This window comes from Schistocerca americana, chromosome X, assembly GCF_021461395.2.
Source record: "Schistocerca americana isolate TAMUIC-IGC-003095 chromosome X, iqSchAmer2.1, whole genome shotgun sequence".
Lineage (NCBI taxonomy): Eukaryota > Metazoa > Arthropoda > Insecta > Orthoptera > Acrididae > Schistocerca > Schistocerca americana.
In genome coordinates this window covers 269,921,381-269,940,636 of record NC_060130.1, presented here as the reverse complement: position 1 = coordinate 269,940,636, position 19,256 = coordinate 269,921,381, and the positions used below count along the sequence as shown (strand labels likewise).

The following is a 19,256-nucleotide window of genomic DNA, read 5'->3' as shown; positions in this document are numbered from 1 at the left end:
GTTCAAATGGTTCAAATGGCTCTGAGCACATCTCAGGTCGTGAGTCCCCTAGAACTTAGAACTACTTAAACCTAACTAACCTAAGGACATCACACACACCCATGCCTGACGCAGGATTCGAACCTGCGACCGTAGCGGTCGCGCGCTTCCAGACTGAAACCCCTAGAACCGCTCGACCACAAGGTCCGGCAGTCTGGTTCCATGATCATGGATGCTACTGTTTGTGAGATTACTGCTAGTGTACTACTTGATGTGCATAACAGAGTCATAGTTGTATTCTCATGGTGCAGTTAGAATCCCGAGGTGCCTAAACAGATCTTTACAGGGAGCTCAATTACTACTTTTAATTATTAATCTAATGGGCCATCGTAGTTGGAATTAATCAGGATCACCGCTTTCCATCTACAGCTTTGATTACTGACTATTCTGTTTCTAATGGGAAATGGTGGACTCACGTCTCAGCTGCAGTAACGAACTAGCTCACAAAATCGGTTGTAAACTTTTTACAACGCTTCGAATTTTCCCAAGAAATTAGTTTTTGCTTTTGCTTTTGATTGGCAGCCAACATATATGTCAGACATCTTTCACAAGGCTTTCCTGTTAGTTTTTCATAGAAAACGTGCCTTATTCTATCTTCCGAGATGCCGGTGGCGTTAAGTATTTCATACATGTGTAATTGTCAGTAGTCCAGTGCCGTATTCCTCTTTTTCCCGTGGTTTTCATATGTGCTTGTAGTGTTAGGACGTCTTCACGTGCGTCACCTTCAAGCATTTCTTAGGTGTTGAAAGTGAAGGATCAGACTTATTACAAACTTTCAACTTTCGATGACTTTCCGTTAGCCGTAAAGCACCCGACATAAATAATGTTGTGATCGATGGTCTTCTCGTTTATTCATTTAAACTAAAGTGACACAACACGGCTACTTTAAAACTACAAGCACAATTTATTTTACATCATTTTAACGAGACAGTGCTATAACGCTTCTAAATTTGTTTTCAAAGTCATGCTTTGCACAATAATTGTATGTCACCTTATTACAAACATGCAGTTAGGGTCAGACAACAGACCATCCTCCGAAATAAAATGACAACCATTACAGACAACTGCTTTCCTACTTTCCATTGTTTTAATGCATCTGGTCTTTGGCATTAATCTAGATACAAGTCGTCATGATCTGACACATTTCCTGTAATATATGTCGTTTTATACCGGAGGATAGTCTGTTGTTTGTTGGAAACACGTTGTTTCTATTGTTGTAATATGATTTTTGAAAAATTGTTTATTTTTCTTGGTACGAAACCATGTTCCAGTTAGAACTGACGCAGCTCATACAAATACGTAATTTCTATGGAACAAACATTCAACTCTCCTTAACATTTCTTGCGGAATACTGAAAAGCGTTCCAGCAGTTGATATGTTCAGGAAAAAAAATTGAATAGCATGTTCTTTAAAAATTTCACATTTGTGTGTATCAGTGCACAGCACAAAGTAATGAAAGACTACGTGATTTGATACAAACAACAGCAGTTAATCTCTTAATTTGAAGAGCTGTTCGTACCGTATTTTAACATTGCGTAATGCACCTGTATTATTACAATAGTTATGAATGACTGCAATTAGTTAGGCAGATCGGGTTGTTTAAATCATTCCGTTTATGGCTGTAGTGGGACACTATTGTCAGAAATTAATTCAAATGATAGCGTAACATGATTCTGCATCATTCCTTGTTGCTATTTACACAGATTGAAACACTTTGAATTAACTGTCTCACCGAAGCAGCGACAGGTATGAAAGAACTGCACGCTTCCGTGTTATCAAATACGCCTGAAAGCAAATTAACGTGATTACTGTGGTGTCACCGCCAGACACCACACTTTTTTTTTTCCTTTATTGATTTTCAATTCCCCCCGAAGGGGGCGGGCTGGCAGCAGCTTAGTACGCTGCTCTACAGCCTACAGACTTTTATTTTAAAAAACGGAAGAAGAAAAGAAACAAGAAAAACAGGCGATAAAACGGTGACGTCAAGTGTAAAATGGTGGAAAAATGCGGAAAGTTAAAACAGAAAGCAAAAGGGGTTGGCAACGTTAATAAAAGACACAGGAATCAGACAAGTAACATAGCACCATTAAAAAAACACGGCGACAGTCTGGTTTCTGTTCGCAAGAGATAAAAGGCACACTCAGCGACAGTATGATGGCCGTTCGCAACACTTCCCAAAAAACACAACACAGAACACCCACTGTAAGACACTCACTGTAGAACACTCAATGTAGAACACTGCACGAAAGTGGCGGCACAAAGATGACACTCCCGAGCCAAAGGCAGATAAGGGGGGGGGGGGGGGACTTGGAGGAGGGGGAAGAACAAGGAGGGAGGAAGGAAAAAAACGAAAAAGGGAGGGGGGAACCAAGGAGGGAAAGGACTAATAAAGAGGGAGAAGGGCAGACGCGAGAGGGAATGAGAGGAGGCAGAGGAGGGAAATGTAAAAGGACTCGGGGGAGACAAGGGGGCAAAGAGAGGGGAGGTGGGGAAGAAAGAGGATGGAAGGGGAGGAGAGGGAGCCCGGGAAAAGGACAGAGGAAAGGAGGGGGAGTGAGGATCAGAGTTGATAGGAGGGATAAATGGAGGGAGAGAGGGCATCATCCGGGAGGGGGAGTTGATACAAGCCACCTTGGGAAAGGAGATGTAGGGTGTAGAGATGGAGGGTAGGGGGGACACAACAGTGAAGACATGGCAGAGGGCGGGGATGGGAGAGGAGAGGAGCAACCAGGGGGTGAGGGGGTTCAAGGCGGTGGGAGGTGTAGAGGATGTGGATATGTTCGAGGAATAGGAGCAGATGGGGGAAAGGAATGAGATCCGCGTGGGGGACGGGAGGCATATACGGAAGGCGAGGCGGAGTGCATGACGCTCAAGGATCTGGAGGGACTTATATAATTTGGGGGGGGGCAGATATCCAGGCAGGACTGGCATAACAGAGGATGGGACGGATTAAGGATTTGTAGGTGTGGAGGATGGTAGAGGGGTGCAACCCCCATGTCCGGCCAGAGAGGAGTTTGAGGAGTCGGAGGCAGTTGTGGGCTTTGGATTGGATGAAGCGGAGATGAGGGATCCAGGTGAGGTGACGGTCAATGGTGAGGCCAAGGTAGGTGAGGGTGGGGGTGAGGCAGACAGGATGGGCGCAGACAGTAAGGGAGAAATCCAGGAGCCGGAAGGAGCGAGTGGTATGACCTACGATGATTGCCTCGATCTTGGAAGGATTGATTTTCAGGAGCCACTGGTTACACCATGCAGGAAAAAGGTCAAGGTGATTCTGGAGAAGTCGTTGGGACTGTTGGAGGGTAGGAGCGAGGGCGAGGAATGCGGTGTCATCAGCATATTGCAAGAGGTGTACTGGAGGGGAGGGGGGTTGGGGCATATCTGCCGTCTACAGGAGGTAGAGGAGAGGGGAGAGGACAGAGCCCTGGGGCACACCTGCAGAGGGGTAGAAGGTGTGGGAATTGGCATTAGGGATGGTAACATAGGAGTGGCGGTGGGAGAGGAAGGAGGCCATCAGACGGATGTAGTTGATAGGAAGGGCGTAGGTTTGGAGTTTAAACAGGAGACTGGGATGCCAGACACGGTTGTAGGTGTTTTTGAGGTCAAGGGAGACAAAAATGGCTGAGTGACGGGAGTTGAGCTGGAGGGAGAGGAGATGAGTGAGGCGGAAGAGTTGGTCATCAGCAGAGAAAGAAGGTCGAAAGCCACATTGGGTTTGGAGAACATCAGGATACGGGAGGTTTTCCACAGGTCGGGATAGAAGCCAGTGGCAAGGATGACATTGTAGAGGGTGGCAAGGATTGAAAGGAAGGAGGAAGGGCAGTGTTTGAGGTGGCGGTAGGTAATGCAGTCGTGGCCGGGAGCAGTGTTGCGTTTAGTGCGGAGTGTGAGGCTGATGTCCTGTGTAGTGATGGGAGTGTTAAGTTCAGATGGTGGTGTGTGGCCCCAGTACTGGAAGTTAGGAGCAAGGGGAGGAACAGAGGTATTCGTACGGTCCATGATGTCAAGACACCACACTTGCTAGGTGGTAGCCTTTAAATCGGCCGCGGTCCGTTAGTATACGTCGGACCCGCGTGTCGCCACTATCAGTGATTGCAGACCGAGCGCCGCCACACGGCAGGTCTAGAGAGACTTCCTAGCACTCTCCCCAGTTGTACAACCGACTTTGCTAGCGATGGTTCACTGACAAAATACGCTCTCATTGGCCGAGACGATAGTTAGCATAGCCTTCAGCTACGTCATTTGCTACGACCTAGCAAGGCGCCATTACCAGTTACTATTGATACTGTGAAGCATGTAACGTCAAGAGCGACGTTCACCATTAATGGATTAAAGTTAAGTATTCCACCAGCTACGTCCGTTTTTTCTAAATTCTAATTTCCTTGTCCTGTTCCAGACCTCACGCCAGCCTGCGTCAGCTAAAACGCGTGCCTTTCGGCTTCCTCTAGTAACACGGTGGTGGCTCTCCTGCCAACCTACAACAATTACTTCAATGAATTGTGCCGATAAATAATAGCCCCGCATAAATTCGATGTGCTGTTGACCAACGAGGAACGTAAGATAAATTTTGCGAGCTGATCTGGCTACTAGCGTCAAGTTGTTTTAATTAGTTTCGTTCTGCTTCGTGCTTTGTTCACACTGTGTCAGTTGAAATGGGCATTTGTCGAATAATGGAAAGTTGCAGTACTTGTAATTAGCTTCTAAAGTCATGTGAAATTACAAATTTCAAGTGCTAAGTAAGGAAAAAATGCACGCATTTCCAACGTGAATAATTTACTTTAAACATGGAAAACACATCCCGCAAAGTTGAAATTAGTTCACTTTCTCATGATCACAATATTTCACTGATTATATATGCTAATGAAGGAAATTGGCGGCATCATCAGATACCTACCTGAAAATGACAAAGTTAGGAGGCCGCCGCGTCCAAATTATCCCAAGGAGCTTATTGCGCACAGATTCCCGTTTTCCGCCTGTACGATTGATGTCGAACGTAAAAGCGTTATATTACTTTGACGGATACCGTTAATTAAAAGAACTTATACTTTTCTAACTGTCCGGGCACTTTAAGAGCATCATAGACCACTAGCACGAGCCGAATTGTTAGTTACGTAATTGATTCCACAATCTGGATCTGGGATAAAATGTTTAGGAACGGAAACGCGAAAGAATGATCTGCATTCCGTTTTGGGACACGAGGCAGTCATTTGTCCTAATATCTCAATCACTGACAGTTTCTACAGAATAACTCCAGACGACTCAAGATATTCGTCTGTGACATTGACAATCTAATCTTCCATTTAATTTGATTTCGCTATAAACAAGCTTGATACCCGCGCCATGATTTAATGATTCGAGGGATATTTCCTGTCTTAAGTATCATCTACGTCTTCACATTAAGCGCTGGAGCAACACATGAATGAAGCTTACGGTTCCATCCCTGTGCTCTTATGGACGCTGGGATCGTATATGGTACCGTAGCAGAGATGTTTAAGAGAATTTTTCGTTTCTCACTTCGTCCTGTTTATTTCTAGTTACTCTAACCGGTGTACGAAAATTAGGAGGCCGGGAACAGGGGTTATAATGTGACAGGTATCAGGAATCTAATGTATCTGGCCTAAGACAATTTATCCTAAAGTTGACAGTTATAGCAAGGCTACTTATAAACAAATGCGTGCTGTAACGAGTGACAGAGCGAAGCTGAAACAGAGATAGACAGGAACACGTTTCAAATCCTTAGCAAGCATCTTCATTCAGAGTGGCCGCCGATTCCTTAACTTTCTCAGACTATAGTAACAAATCGTCAAGTTTCCAACAGATCTGATCTTCTGTTTTTAACGAAATCGATATCAACAGAAAGCTTGAGCTTACTACAAAATAGGCAAATTATCAGGTCATAATAATGTAGAACATGCAGCACAACACTGTAAGATTCGTTAAGTAACACTGAAATTTCTTTCCCTTTCCCCTGCTGGACAATAAATCAAACGCTTCCATAAAAGGAGTAAAATATACGTTCTTAGTTGGAATTTCCATTGGGTATCAATGACTTTATGAACAAATGCATCACGTAATATGCTTAGGTACGACGTAAAAAGCTAACTGAAGTATGTAAAAAATGTTATCTATCTCAGAAAAAACAGTCTTTATTCTGCTAAATATATGGAAGTCTAATGCACTATTTACATAACTGTCGAAAATAGATGTCGCAGAATTTTGCAATTTGTGTAACAGAACATTAAAGCTTAAGCGACAAAAAGAGCTGACCTTTATTAACAAATTTACCTGGCAGACGAAAAAATGTTACTTAAAAAAGAATATTGTATATCGTTTTCATTTTGATGCAAAAGCAACAGTAAATACGGATGTTTTCGTAGGGAATCGAGTGTAGTTACAGTATTAGTAGAGCCTTCGTCCTAAGTTTCAAATCTTTAACCATTGTGATGCAGTAACATTGCTGTTAGTAAATCTCTATTTAGTTTCGTGATGTTTACCCGTAAGGCACTGTTAGAATCAGTGAAACTACTAGTGATAATGCTATTTAAAGTAGATTAGTGAATGCGTCAGTTTGTGGTGAACTCTCTTACATAAGAAATATGTCTCGGGATTAGACCGTCTTACAGAAGTCGTACCAATTTTCGTTTTCTATCATGGACGAAATCTAAACAAAGAGGACTTATTTGTGCACCACAATAGGTGCACGTACTCAGCATTATTTTGTGTAATTTTTATCTAAAAAAATCCCTAGTTCAAAATTCTAAAGCAAGTGCCTCAACAACTTCTGTATTTATTGGCTACTTTTGTTCTCTTTTTAATAATCTGGACCACGCGTTTTTGGATTTGACGGTAGGGCATCCATAGAATATAAAAAACAATATCAATGAACGTAACTGCTACAAGCTCTCTTAAGTATCTCAGAAAGCTAATGAAATCAGTTTCTTAGACGTGAAATAAGTTCGTTAATTTCCTTTTCCTCCAACTACGACGTGATAATAATCTCAGTGTCGCCGTTCTATGTACCAGTTTCTGAAGGACAATTCATTGAGCTTGAATTAAAAAGTTTCACGGACATAAGCCATTAATATCTTTCTTTCAAATATTGTTAAAACCTGCGAACGGTAGCTTCAAATAAATCGAACATCTCAGTTCAAATTTCTGAATAAATCGTGTGAGATAAGGAAACATCAAAATAACACAGACGTGAAATGGTATTTCATAACAGAATACACCAATGATTGTGAAAACTGCAGCAACAAGAAGGATTCATGTGAGTGAAAGACACTTTGTGACAGATTAGGTACATTACAGCAAACAAATTCAGCATTCACCTAACAGAAACCATACGCTGCCTGACTTGTTTGGCATGTCAAGCTACCCATCGTAAATCAGACATGTAAGTCCAAGCCCCGTTGAGAGAGTGAATTTTTTCGTTATAGAAATAGTTTCTATTTCCCCTGTACTTCCCTTTCAACGCATCAGATGTAAGGAACGTAGTATCCTCTGCCTCCATCTACGAGTTTCCCCTGCGAGTGTCGTAAATTACTTTTTGTGAAATGCTTCTCTGAAGTGAGATCTAGGATCACTCAAGGCATCTTCGCACAGGTTGTAGAAAGTCTGACATAGGTGACTCCCCTAGGAGTTTGGTTACTTTTGCTGGGGAGAGGATGGCTCTGAGCACTATGGGACTCAACTGCTGAGGTCATCAGTCCCCTAGAACTTAGAACTACTTAAACCTAACTAACCTAAGGACATCACAAACATCCATGCCCGAGGCAGGATTCGAACCTGCGACCGTAGCGGTCTTGCGGTTCCAGACTGCAGCGCCTTTAACCGCACGGCCACTTCGGCCGGCTGGGGAGAGGATCAGTTTATCTAGCCACAGGTAATTAATACACCCGGTTCTCAAAGCAGTTTTTCCAGGAAGGTGCTTCTGGACAATTGTAACGGCCGCCATATTTAATAGGTAACGTAAGATGAATGGACACATTTCTAGTGTGCTTCATTAAAGTATTAAGATATCTGTTACGAACACCTGATGTCTGTTGTTTGCAGGGAAGAGTGGAGAACGTCTGTGTAAAATGGAGTACTTGTTGGGAGATTCCCTAAAATAACAACTACCGTGTACTCAGTTAGAGAGCACGCTATCTGTACTTACTAAATGTCCCTATCAAAGCAGATACTCTCGCACTGCAAGCATTTTGTTATCCTACCTGTGGGACCACCAAAACCTTTGTTTAGTGCTGAGAAACTGAAGATTTTTATAGGAAGGCGCTGCTTGTCTCTCGGGAACCTATTGGCAGATTTCCAGCAGTTAGTCCGCGAAGAGAATGCCTAAAATTTTCCACTGGCACCGGGTGCTACTCAGGAGAGATCGTAATGATACAGACCAAAATTAGAAAAAAATATACGGAAGTGTGCCGATAAATATTCTTTGTGTTTTATATTTTCTTATACTCTGTCGTCAGCTATACCATTTGTGACGGATTTAAATACCATTTTATTTTATAATGTATGTTGAAATCACACTGCAAGTAACTGGAAGTAAACGTAAAAAGATATAATGTCATGCACATCTCAAAAGTACATTGAGGTACGAAACAAAGAATAAACTAAAACAAAAAATTGTTTTTTTTTTTACATTATCACAATATGTGACCAGCATTTTGTATATCTTCACCGTGAAATATTATTCCATAATTGGTGACAAGATATCTGAAAACGTCAATTTCCTCTGCTCATCTCATTAAGTATTTCAGCCAACTGCACAGTCATTTTTCACGTTCGCCTCCTTCCCTTTACACCATCAAAATTATCACGTTGTGAACTGACATGTACTAACAGCTGCAAACCACTGTTTCAGCACTTAGCCTACATAGCCCCATGAAAATCAGACAAATGTGACGGCAAACGACTTTTAGTACTTGTTTAATGGTAATCACTTTTTTCTGACACTTAACACTGACTCCTCTCTTGGAACACGTCAAGTATGTGAAAAAATGCTGTTTCACTGCTGCTCGGATATCACTTAAATCACCCAAAAACTGGCTACTTACGAGCTAGTTCACAAATCGGATGAATACGAAGGAATATCACCTTCAGTAGGACCGTGTGTATCAAAGCGCTGTAGTGTTCAATCAACTTTCCCACTGATGACAGTTGTACTGTTTTCCAGATACGTGTCTCCACGTAGGCAAGGCCATGGATTTTTAGCTATCCCACATGAAACTATTTTAGCGTATTGGAATCAAAAACGTGCCTGCGTAAGAAACATTTCTGCGAAACTGGTGCGCCAGTTCTTTCTCACCGAAGTTTCGTCTGTATATCGATCGCCATGACTGGGCTGCGAAGTACCTGACCAGTAGACAAAGGACCCACGTTCGATCACCAAAAAAAAATGGTTCAAATGGCTCTGAGCACTATGGGACTCAACTGCTGTGGTCATCAGTCCCCTAGAACTTAGAACTACTTAAACCTAACTAACCTAAGGACAACACACACACACCCATGCCTGAGGCAGGATTCGAACCTGCGACCGTAGCAGCAGCGGGGCTCCGGACTGGAGCGCCTAGAACCGCACGGCCACCGCGGCCGGCTTCGATCACCAGTTTTGCCTCGAGCAGATGGCTGGAACGAGGTCTACTGAGACTCACAAGCCAACAGAGATCTTCGAAAAAGATGTGGCGGCTTCGGTATCGAAAATTGCCGTGAGAGTTGGGAGAGTAATGTGTTCTAACTAGAAGCCGCTTCGAGGGTGTCTTCCAATGACACGCTAGCTAGAGGATCAATCGGCAGTCGATTGGCATCTCGCGGTCTGACGAGAAGTTTGTTTTCGGTGTTAAGGTGGCACATCAGCTACTGGGATAGGAGAGCGGTCACCTGGGGCTACCTTGTCAGCGGCGAGGGTTCCAGCACGGCTCGCAGTGTGGCGTTATCTTCAGCGGCCGGTTCGGGCCCAGAAATAGCGGCCTGTGCTTCTGACGGCGCCAGCTGGCTGCGACCTCACGGACGCGCGTTTCTCATATCATTTTTATTTCAGAGCTTATTTTCGCATAGGCTGACACGTGATTCTAAGGCGACCCGACCCTACTCTCCTAAACCGCTTGCGTCACCCATATAAAGAAAACGAACGCACTTCATTTCGCACCGCCGCGCTGCGAGCAAACGAAATTCCGACAATAGAACATTCCTACTGGGGAAGGAAACTGGCATTTCGACCCCATTTAGAAATGAAAATCTTGGATAAGTAACAGATTTGTCATTCATCATCGGTGCAGGCGTTAACGGCCTGTGTTTACTTCCTAAGTGACATCTGTTTTTTGTGATTTAGGCCGTGGCATAAGTATACTGGTACGGCAGACAGTCATCATCGACAGTGGTTATAGGTGATTAGATGCTCCAGTGTTCCTCTCTCCTTCCTGGAATTTATTCTGCCGTAGGTCTACGTGGTTCACTGTTTGTCATGATTTAGCTTTTTTCGGTTTAACTTCGTGCTCGGTTGCTCTTCGTGTCATTTAACGTGAGGGAGTGAAGCCGTGTCAGCCATCTGTCTGTGGATCCTGTGTTCTGTGTGTTGTCGTATTGTAACTGTCTGTGTAAAATGTTTTCTGAGGTGGGGATTTGGCATCGGCCTAGAATTTACCAGAAAGAGCGTGGAAAATAGCCTAAAAACCACATTCATGGTGACCAATGTACCAGAGCAATGGTCGTTAATCCGCTGCAGGGCTTCCATCCGAGAGAGGCCCACAACCCGGCCTCGCCAGTTAGCAAGCTGGTCATTAGAGTCTCCTATGTTTAATGTTTCAAAAAGAAAATAGTTTGAACATTTTTTTGGTGATACAGACACCTCTAAAGCCGTAACTGTCGTAGGATCTAATCACATCATCGCAGGGTCTCTTGATGTCTCCCCCCCCCCCCTCCCGCCCCCCGTCCCAGGTCCCACCTACTCCAAATCAAGAGACGAAACGTTAAGTAGCAATATCTGCCTTAGGCCATGAGTGAAATTCCAGAAACCCAACGTCGACAAGGAAGATTTTCACTTATTTTATCACATAATTATGCTAAATACACAACAATAACGGGTGCAGCTTTGTTTGAGAAGGTATTCCCTAAAAGTCAGTGAACACTCTATAACATTACCGATCCAGTGAAAGAAATTGATCCCGCATTAGTTGTTGCCCGGCAACGGCCTTGCCGCAGTGGCTACACCGGTTCCCGTGAGAGCACCGAAGTTAAGCGCTGTCGGGCGTGGTCGGCAGTTGGATGGGTGACCATCCAGGCCGCCATGCGCTGTTGCCATTTTTCGGGGTGCACTCAGCCTCGTGATGCCAATTGAGGAGCTACTCGACCGAATAGTAGCGGCTTCGGTCAAGAATACCATCATTACGACCGCGAGAGCGGTGTGCTGACCACACGCCCCTCCTATCTGCATCCTCCCTGAGGATGACGCGGCGGTCGGATGGTCCCGATGGGCCACTTGTGGCCTGTAGACGGAGTGGTTTTTTATTAGTACTTCCCCAGCAGTATATTCGTGGTAGATGCAATTGACCTATCTGTTTTTGAAGTGGAAAGAACTGCTTTCAGTTCTGTTTGTTCTTATCGTAAATTGTTACTTGTTGAAGTATACATTCAAATCGTAAATATTCTTTCTGAGAGTACCTTCACACATCCTAAAAATGATTGCGGTGTCAAGACTATGTCATCAGCGTATATAATTTTTACGAAACTCGTTACAATACCGCGTTCACGTACTTGTCGAGGATAAATATGTTGGTATGTACACAAATGAAAACTACTCTGTGATTCACCGTTGGGAGTTGGACAACAGTAGCGTTTCCGCACAACGGATCACAACAAGTATGTACCTCTCCTTGGGGACCATATCCACCCCTATATGCGGTTTGTTTTTTCTCGACACGATGGCATCTACCAGCAGGAAAATGCAAAGTTCAAATGGCTCTAAGCACTGTGGGACTTAACATCTGAGGTCATCAGTCCCCTAGACTTATAACTACTTAAACCTAACTAACCTAAGGACATCACACACATCCATGCCCGTGGCAGGATTCGAACCTGCGACAGTAGCGGTCGCGCGGTTCCAGACTGAAGCGCCTAGAACAGCTCGGCCACAGCGGCCGGCAGGCGACTAAGTGGCTTCGCTAAATTCTCCAATACACATGAGTGTTAGACCGCTCGACACGGAGTAATCGTTCGAATTGTAGTGCTGAAAGACGTTTCCATGACAACATTTTGGCGTTCAAGGCGAGGAAAGATAGTAACATAACGATCATCACCACCAAACTCTGCGCCATTGCCCTGGACCAGATCCCAAATTTTTCCATACTACCATGAGGAGTAAGGATAACACTCTTAATGCTAAATCGTCCGTCGGCTGGTGCCATTAAATCCAACTGCCACCTTGCTGCATTTAGAGACGTACAAGCTATGTATCCGCATCACGTTTCTCTTCCTCTCTTCATTCATTCTATACTCATTGACAAAAGCACATATGTAGCATATCACCAGCATCGCAAATTATTTTCCACTAGGATGGTACCTACAAAGCATTGTGGAGTTCCTGACAGTCTTTCTAAGCCGGGCACTGCCAAATCTCTGACGTATTTCAATTATCCCTCAAAGTACTTGTTAACTTTAAAATTTTATAACTCCGAAGATCAGCACTGCATCTCTTGTGGTAATCATGGAAAGGAGAAGCGGTTTAAGATTTTAATGTTCGCTCCACTGTCATCATGGACACACCAGGAGCCAATAGAAGAGCGAGTCTTACAAAGTAGCGATTATGCAGTGTCCAGGTGAATAGGCTGTAAAAATCCGATTTCACTTTTTGCTAGGGTTTACTGTTGAAGAGATTATTTACGTGCTAATACTGACAATAACGATGTATGAGCAAGAATGACACGGTCTCTCTACTTCGACACTCACTGATGGCATCATGCATGGTTATAACCAGATTTCTGTATGATTATATCTTGCAACGAAAGCTGATAATTTGTAATTTTATGTTTAAAACTTAGATAATTTCCATTCATACATCAACTTTTAATATATTTTACTGTATAAGACATGGAAATTTAGAACATGATTTAGCGTTGATGCAAACACTATATATTCCAGTTTCATTCGAATAGTTTGTACGTGTCTTTTTCTCCTAGATTCATGTTCTTGTACTGTAAATTGCTAACTTAAAAATTTCTTTCAAATGAACTGTTATTTCCTTCTCGAATGGCGCAATGTGTCACTGCACTAGCTGCTGAGACCGGCAGATAAGCCACACCCGCATCCAATCCTCACGCTTGACTAACGACCGCTAGTTCGGTGGTTTACAGGCGGCTTCCAACATCCTTTTAGACCGATTCCACGCTAGTTCCCAATCTCTGCCTCGGAAACACAACACATGCAAGCATAACACGTGCATTCATACAGTCCCCTAACTTAGCGTGAGATTGGGTCGTCAGGAAGTCAGCCAGCGATAGGAACAATCTACGATGAGCAAATGCATTTAGTACATAGTCCAAAATATGTCGGCTTAACCCAAGGTAGGGCGGGGGGGGGGGGGGGGGGGGGGGGGAGCACTTTATGCCCACCTGTAGAAAATGTAGTAATTTACTCATGTATTTCAAACTTTAAAATTTTGAAAAAGAATATCTATTGTTTTTAATGATTTATTATAGCATATTCCGTAACTGCTTTCAGCTTTTCATTAAAACATAACCCAAAAATTTAAGTCTTAGTAGCAAATGTGACTTTTTGCAACAATTCACATTTACATTCATATTTTCGAGTTCTAGACTCTTCTTACACGTCTGTATACATTTAAAAAGTATGTTTCGAATAAAATTCAACAACAATTAACTAAATCTGTATTTTTTAATCTTTTTGTGGTGGTCTTAAGGTAACCCTCCTCTCTGTGTACACATTACGGAAAATGGTCTGGTACTGCTAAAAGATATTTTCAGGTTCTGGACCCTACTTATGAATCAGTTCCTATTTAAAAACGATGTTGTTAATAAAAGCTAACAAAAATTAACGCATTTTCTTTTTTCTTTTTGTGGTGGGCGTAAAGTACACCCCCCCTTTCTAATACGCATTATGGAAAATACTTCGGTATTGCTAGCGCTAACAACCATCACATTAGCCCGAAGACAGAGCCACCGGACCTGCTTTGCCTTGTATGTCGATTGCTCCACAATGTTTGAAGGTTGTGCATGAGCAAAAATTATATAACAACTCTTTTTAAGCACAAATATCGAAGAAAACAGAGGTACGTAACAACATTTTTAATGGAAGTGCAGCTATTCACTAGAGATTAGACGAAGAGGGTCGTAAACCTAGTGAGTAGAGAAGTAGGTGTTACTGGAACAGATATCCATGAAAATTAGTGGCGTACATTTCCATGAATCACCGAAAAACTTCAAATTAATAAACGATCTTTTCTCTTGGTTTCTGAAAGATTTAGGCAGTTTCTTTGTCAGAAATGAATCATCCATACACTCAGGTGTTGCTTAACATCGCGAGGGAAGAACTTCAGTGAACAATTGAAGCGGATGAAGTTTTTCTATGATATAGTTTTTCACAAGCATGTATTTCGGTGCCCTTCTCTGCACCTTTCCTTGTTCTGTTTCTAGCGATCAGTTCATGTCATACTAGCCGTTTGTAGACCCAAGCCCAAGAGAAAGGTAGAAAGATTTATACCTTGCCATTTCATATCGTTAAAAATGGAAATTTGGAGGGGCGGCGGTGGTAAGTCACGTCAGTACAGACGTTAGTAAATACGGAGCGTAATCTCAGACTGAACAACAACGAGGAAGGAAATCTGGAATGTCCATTTCAAAGAAAATGTCTCGGTATTTGCTTGAAGAAATTTAGCTAAATAACGGAAAACCTAAATCTGTATAGCCAGCATCCAGTGTCATAGCCACTCCACCAGAAGACGTGGTATTAATGAAACAGTCGTGAAAGTGATGTCTAAGCGTCGTGGTATCATTGGTTCCAAGATAGTGTTTCACTGCCATAAAAAAGGATTTACGCTCTTGTCACTTAACATCAACAGTGGCAAAATATAACGTCGCCACTAGCACTTTCTGTTTTAGTGAGAGTGTTTATAAATGGAATTTAAAATAAGGGCGAATGCTAATTGAGTGACTGTGATAGTTTCAGAGGCGGGAGATTACGGAGCTCTCACTTATTCCCGCGTCTGATCTGCCGTTCTACAAGGCACGGCCGATGTGATATGTGACTCCCCAGCAAGCAAACGCGCGAACATAAAGTTTCGCTTCCATACATCGCTCGCCTAGCGGCACCCATCCTTTTGTATCTTCCGACTGCGAAACGTGGGTTGCCGACAATGCTCGCGCCTGGATTAATGGTACAGAATAAATAGGGAGGGGAAGACCCGCGGGCATGGGGAGTCAAAGTAAGTAGTGCAGCCGCTGAATCGAGCAACCTATGGCGACGCTTAAATCATTCCACCCTCAGCACTCCCCTCCCTGCGACGTGACCGCGGATGCAGACGCCGGCGGCGCCCTACTTGAGCTAACCTAGTCCTTCTCCCCTGCAAACGCTCTAACGTCCACTGGATCAACAACCAGCACTTTCACCGTTTACTCTCAAGATTTGGGTGCCATCACAGCGATTTAATTGTTCTGAATAACAGAAGTGATTTCGAAACGAATCTCGTATTTTGGTGCTATCGTTAACAACTTAAATAAAAATCTTATTTCATCCTCTCTGCTGACGCGTCCGCTTGTTCCCGCAAAACTTTAGAAACCAAATATAACAAAACTACACAAACAGTACAGATGATTTCCTACAATACCATAGCATGACATATTCGATCACTGCCATTTTTGAATTTTTTGCTACGCGTCTTTAGAGTTTCTAAATTAAGCCACTTGAGTTTAAGCACCAAAAAGTCTGTGAACTACGAAGTGTTTTATCTTTAAGTACCGAAAAAGAATTACAAACGTTATATTGGGAACTCTGACCTATCAGACCTACCAGGATATCCGACCACTGTTGCCTTCCTATTCGGTTAAGAGGTAAATTCTTTCTGTTGACGAACTAGTGTAGCATACGTAACATTACCATTTTTCTCCACAGCTCTACTTCCACACGTACCAATATATTCGTTCGGTACTTCTCTCCAATTAGAGTTCTCTAAAGCTGTTCAAACTGATAAAATTTTTCATTGTAGTTTGACTGGTGATGGAAGACTGTGGGAACGTCAGATAAAGTTCATAGCGGAAAACTAAGCTTTTTTTCCACGCAGCTATATTTACTGGTTTCAGATGTACAGCTTCAGAAACAAATCGTTCCACATTCACACACATTACAAGGATGCAGCAATCAATCTAAATCCGTTATATAGTGATAGAGAGAGTGAGAAAACCGCTCTTCATGTACGAGAACGAACACAAACGCGAAGGCACCCCGATTGCAACAACCTGTCACTCTTGTCGTTACTACCCACACTCACACTCACATTTGTAACAGGTTGTACACAATACATGAAAAATAATTCTGTCAAAGTCTCTTGCATGAAACGACACAGATTACGGATTTATATAGATTGCTGCATTCTCGTAAAATTTCTGAAAGTGGATCCATTTGGCTCTGAATAAGATAATATGTTAAATTGACACCAGTAAATACACCTGAATGGAAAAATAAAAGGGCAAGGAATGTAATTAAATTTTTTTTTCCTCTTTAGATTTTTCTTTGCATATGAAAGATGCTAATAAATTCCTCTTACAAATTCCCAGGACATATAAAGGGCATAGGGTGAATACGATCTGAATTATCACACGTCGTGAATTTAACTCTATAGTCCGAAAAGTTCGATGCCTGTCACTGCTCTGTGTAAAGTAAGAGCTTGTCTAGACTGCAGACAAAAAAATCCCCCCTCCCCGAACAAATGTAGGAATTCGTTCCGCAGACGACCAGTTCGTTAGATACGTAACACTAGATCAGTTGGTCAAGAATGTGGATGTCGGCTATGTCCGCTTTGACGTAAGGCAAAATCTGCCCGAAATTATTTAGGGAAAACACAGTAAATCTTAGTTAGGACAGCTGTTCAAGTATTTGAATTCCCGTCCTCCCGCGTGTGAGTTTCTTTTCTTAACCCCTGCATCATTTTGATGAATCTACACGAATAAACATTCTTAGATATCTTGCGTATTTCGCCGAAGTGTCAGATTTGTACAAGGTGGGACAAATAAAAGGGGTCCGGACGGGTGGATACGATTCGACGCGAATGTATGCGTATAACCACAGCAGGGACGCGTACACCACGTATACGGCCGCCATGTCCTCCACAGCGGTTCAGAGCGTAGTGCGGAGTGTGTCAGTGTGAGTGGAGCAGTGCAAAGGGGACGATGGTACTCACCGTGGAGCATCGGGTGTTCGTTGTGGAAAGTTACGTGAAACGAAGTCGTGGAAACGCTGTGGTCAGTCGTTTGCTGAGAAGTCAATGGTGACAAAGTGCTAGCGAAGAGTGCCTTGCAACGCTTTGTCTGAAAATGGCGTCAGACAGGATCTGTTTTGAAAGAGTCAGAAAACATTCCGAAGCTTGCCCTCGCAGCAGAAAATGAGGTTGCAATTCACTAGAAAATGCTTCAGAGTCCTACCAAGTCAACTGGACGCCTATCCCAAGATACCGGCATATCATATCGAGCGTGTACCCTGGAACTCTGCTCTCCGGGTCACTTTCATTTCACCCACCCTGTAATACAAATCTATTCTCGAACGCTGTACAACTCATCTGCACCAATCGAAGATTTGTTTATTCAGGTACTTCCTCTTGCTGATACTTGAATGTAAAATGAATACAGGTTTTCGGATTTTATTGGACTTTTACAATTTTATCTTAAACTGAAAAGCATACCTGATTCATCACTGATCTTTAATGAAGAATGTCGTGTACAGTAACTTGCAACAATCGGTGTAGAAGTCATCATCGTTTATTGTGCAGTGCGTTTTCCATCATTGTGGAGAGCAGCGCAGAACTGGCGAGTCCCGTTCTTTGTAAAAACACTCGTAGCTTTGTGGTTTCTGTGAAGTCTGAACAACTCTGGAGAATGATCATTACTCCACTTGTTATCCCACGAACATTTCATGTTTACTTAATTAGACTCAAGTACGCTGGCACCATCCACAATAGTTAGAAACTCACCGATACTTTCATGATAGAATTTTTACAACGCCTGATAAGACAAACGTGGTACTGAAGGAACGACACGCTAACAGAGTAGGGACTCTCTGAGACATGTAGGTTACTAAGTGGACAAATTGGACGACGCGGCCACCTACCGACTACTTAGGATGGCTGCATAACAGACCAACAGTACAGAGTCACTCCTCTGAAGTAACCTGCCTGGTTGTTATCTTAATTGCAAACAACCCGGAAACAAACGGCCATTGTGGTAGAGAGAGAGCACTGAAGCACTGACCTTACAACCCTATTTTCATTTACAAAACATACACGGTGAACCACCTCACCGCAAGTAATGCGGAAATAGAAAGTGCTACTGCTGTGCGGTTTTCACAGAATGATTGGTAGTCAGGGGTTCGTGTTGTTTGCCAATCAACCGGCTGTAATCATACATAGAAAGTATATTTTTGTGCAAATTTGCACTTTTAAAATGGAGCAATGTCTATTGGCATTAATAAACTAAAAGTAGGGTAAGTTAGAACGTCTCTGGTGTTCGTTGCAGGATTATAGTGCGAGTCGACGATTTGTGGCTGAACAAGAAAGAAGCCCTAGACATGACTCAATATTGGGCTGAAAAACTATGATTAATTTCCGGATACCAAAAAGTAAAGCAAAAGTAAGGATAATACATCTGCAAAACTGTATACTTGTTTCTTTCTTTTTATTTCAGAACAACACTTCATTGCGCTTTTAATTTCACAACACTAATTTAACTACCAAGCAACTGAAGTTTTATAAGAATGAAAATAGTATCAGGATATAGAGCAAGGATGCTTTGACGTATCTTTTTTCTTAGATCTCATATTACTTTCGCAGCTTAAATATAACACATACCGTACGTCATCTGCTAAGAGCCCCACGGCTGAACTACAAGTTTCTTCATTTTATGTTAGTGCCTGTTACCTGCCGTAAACATTACTCGTTTGGTATTACATTTTTACGACGCAGTTGAGACATGGCTCTCTCTTTTCAAATTAGTTTCCTCCTTTGCTAA

General features: G+C 42.8%; 1 protein-coding gene and 1 pseudogene across 7 annotated transcripts in view; both read left to right on the top strand.

Annotated features, from left to right (window-relative positions):
• Positions 1-19,256, top strand: part of LOC124556761 (nuclear factor 1 X-type) — a 587,449-nt gene that overhangs the window by 374,623 nt on the left and 193,570 nt on the right. The window lies entirely within an intron of this gene.
• Positions 11,214-11,331, top strand: LOC124557575 (annotated as a pseudogene).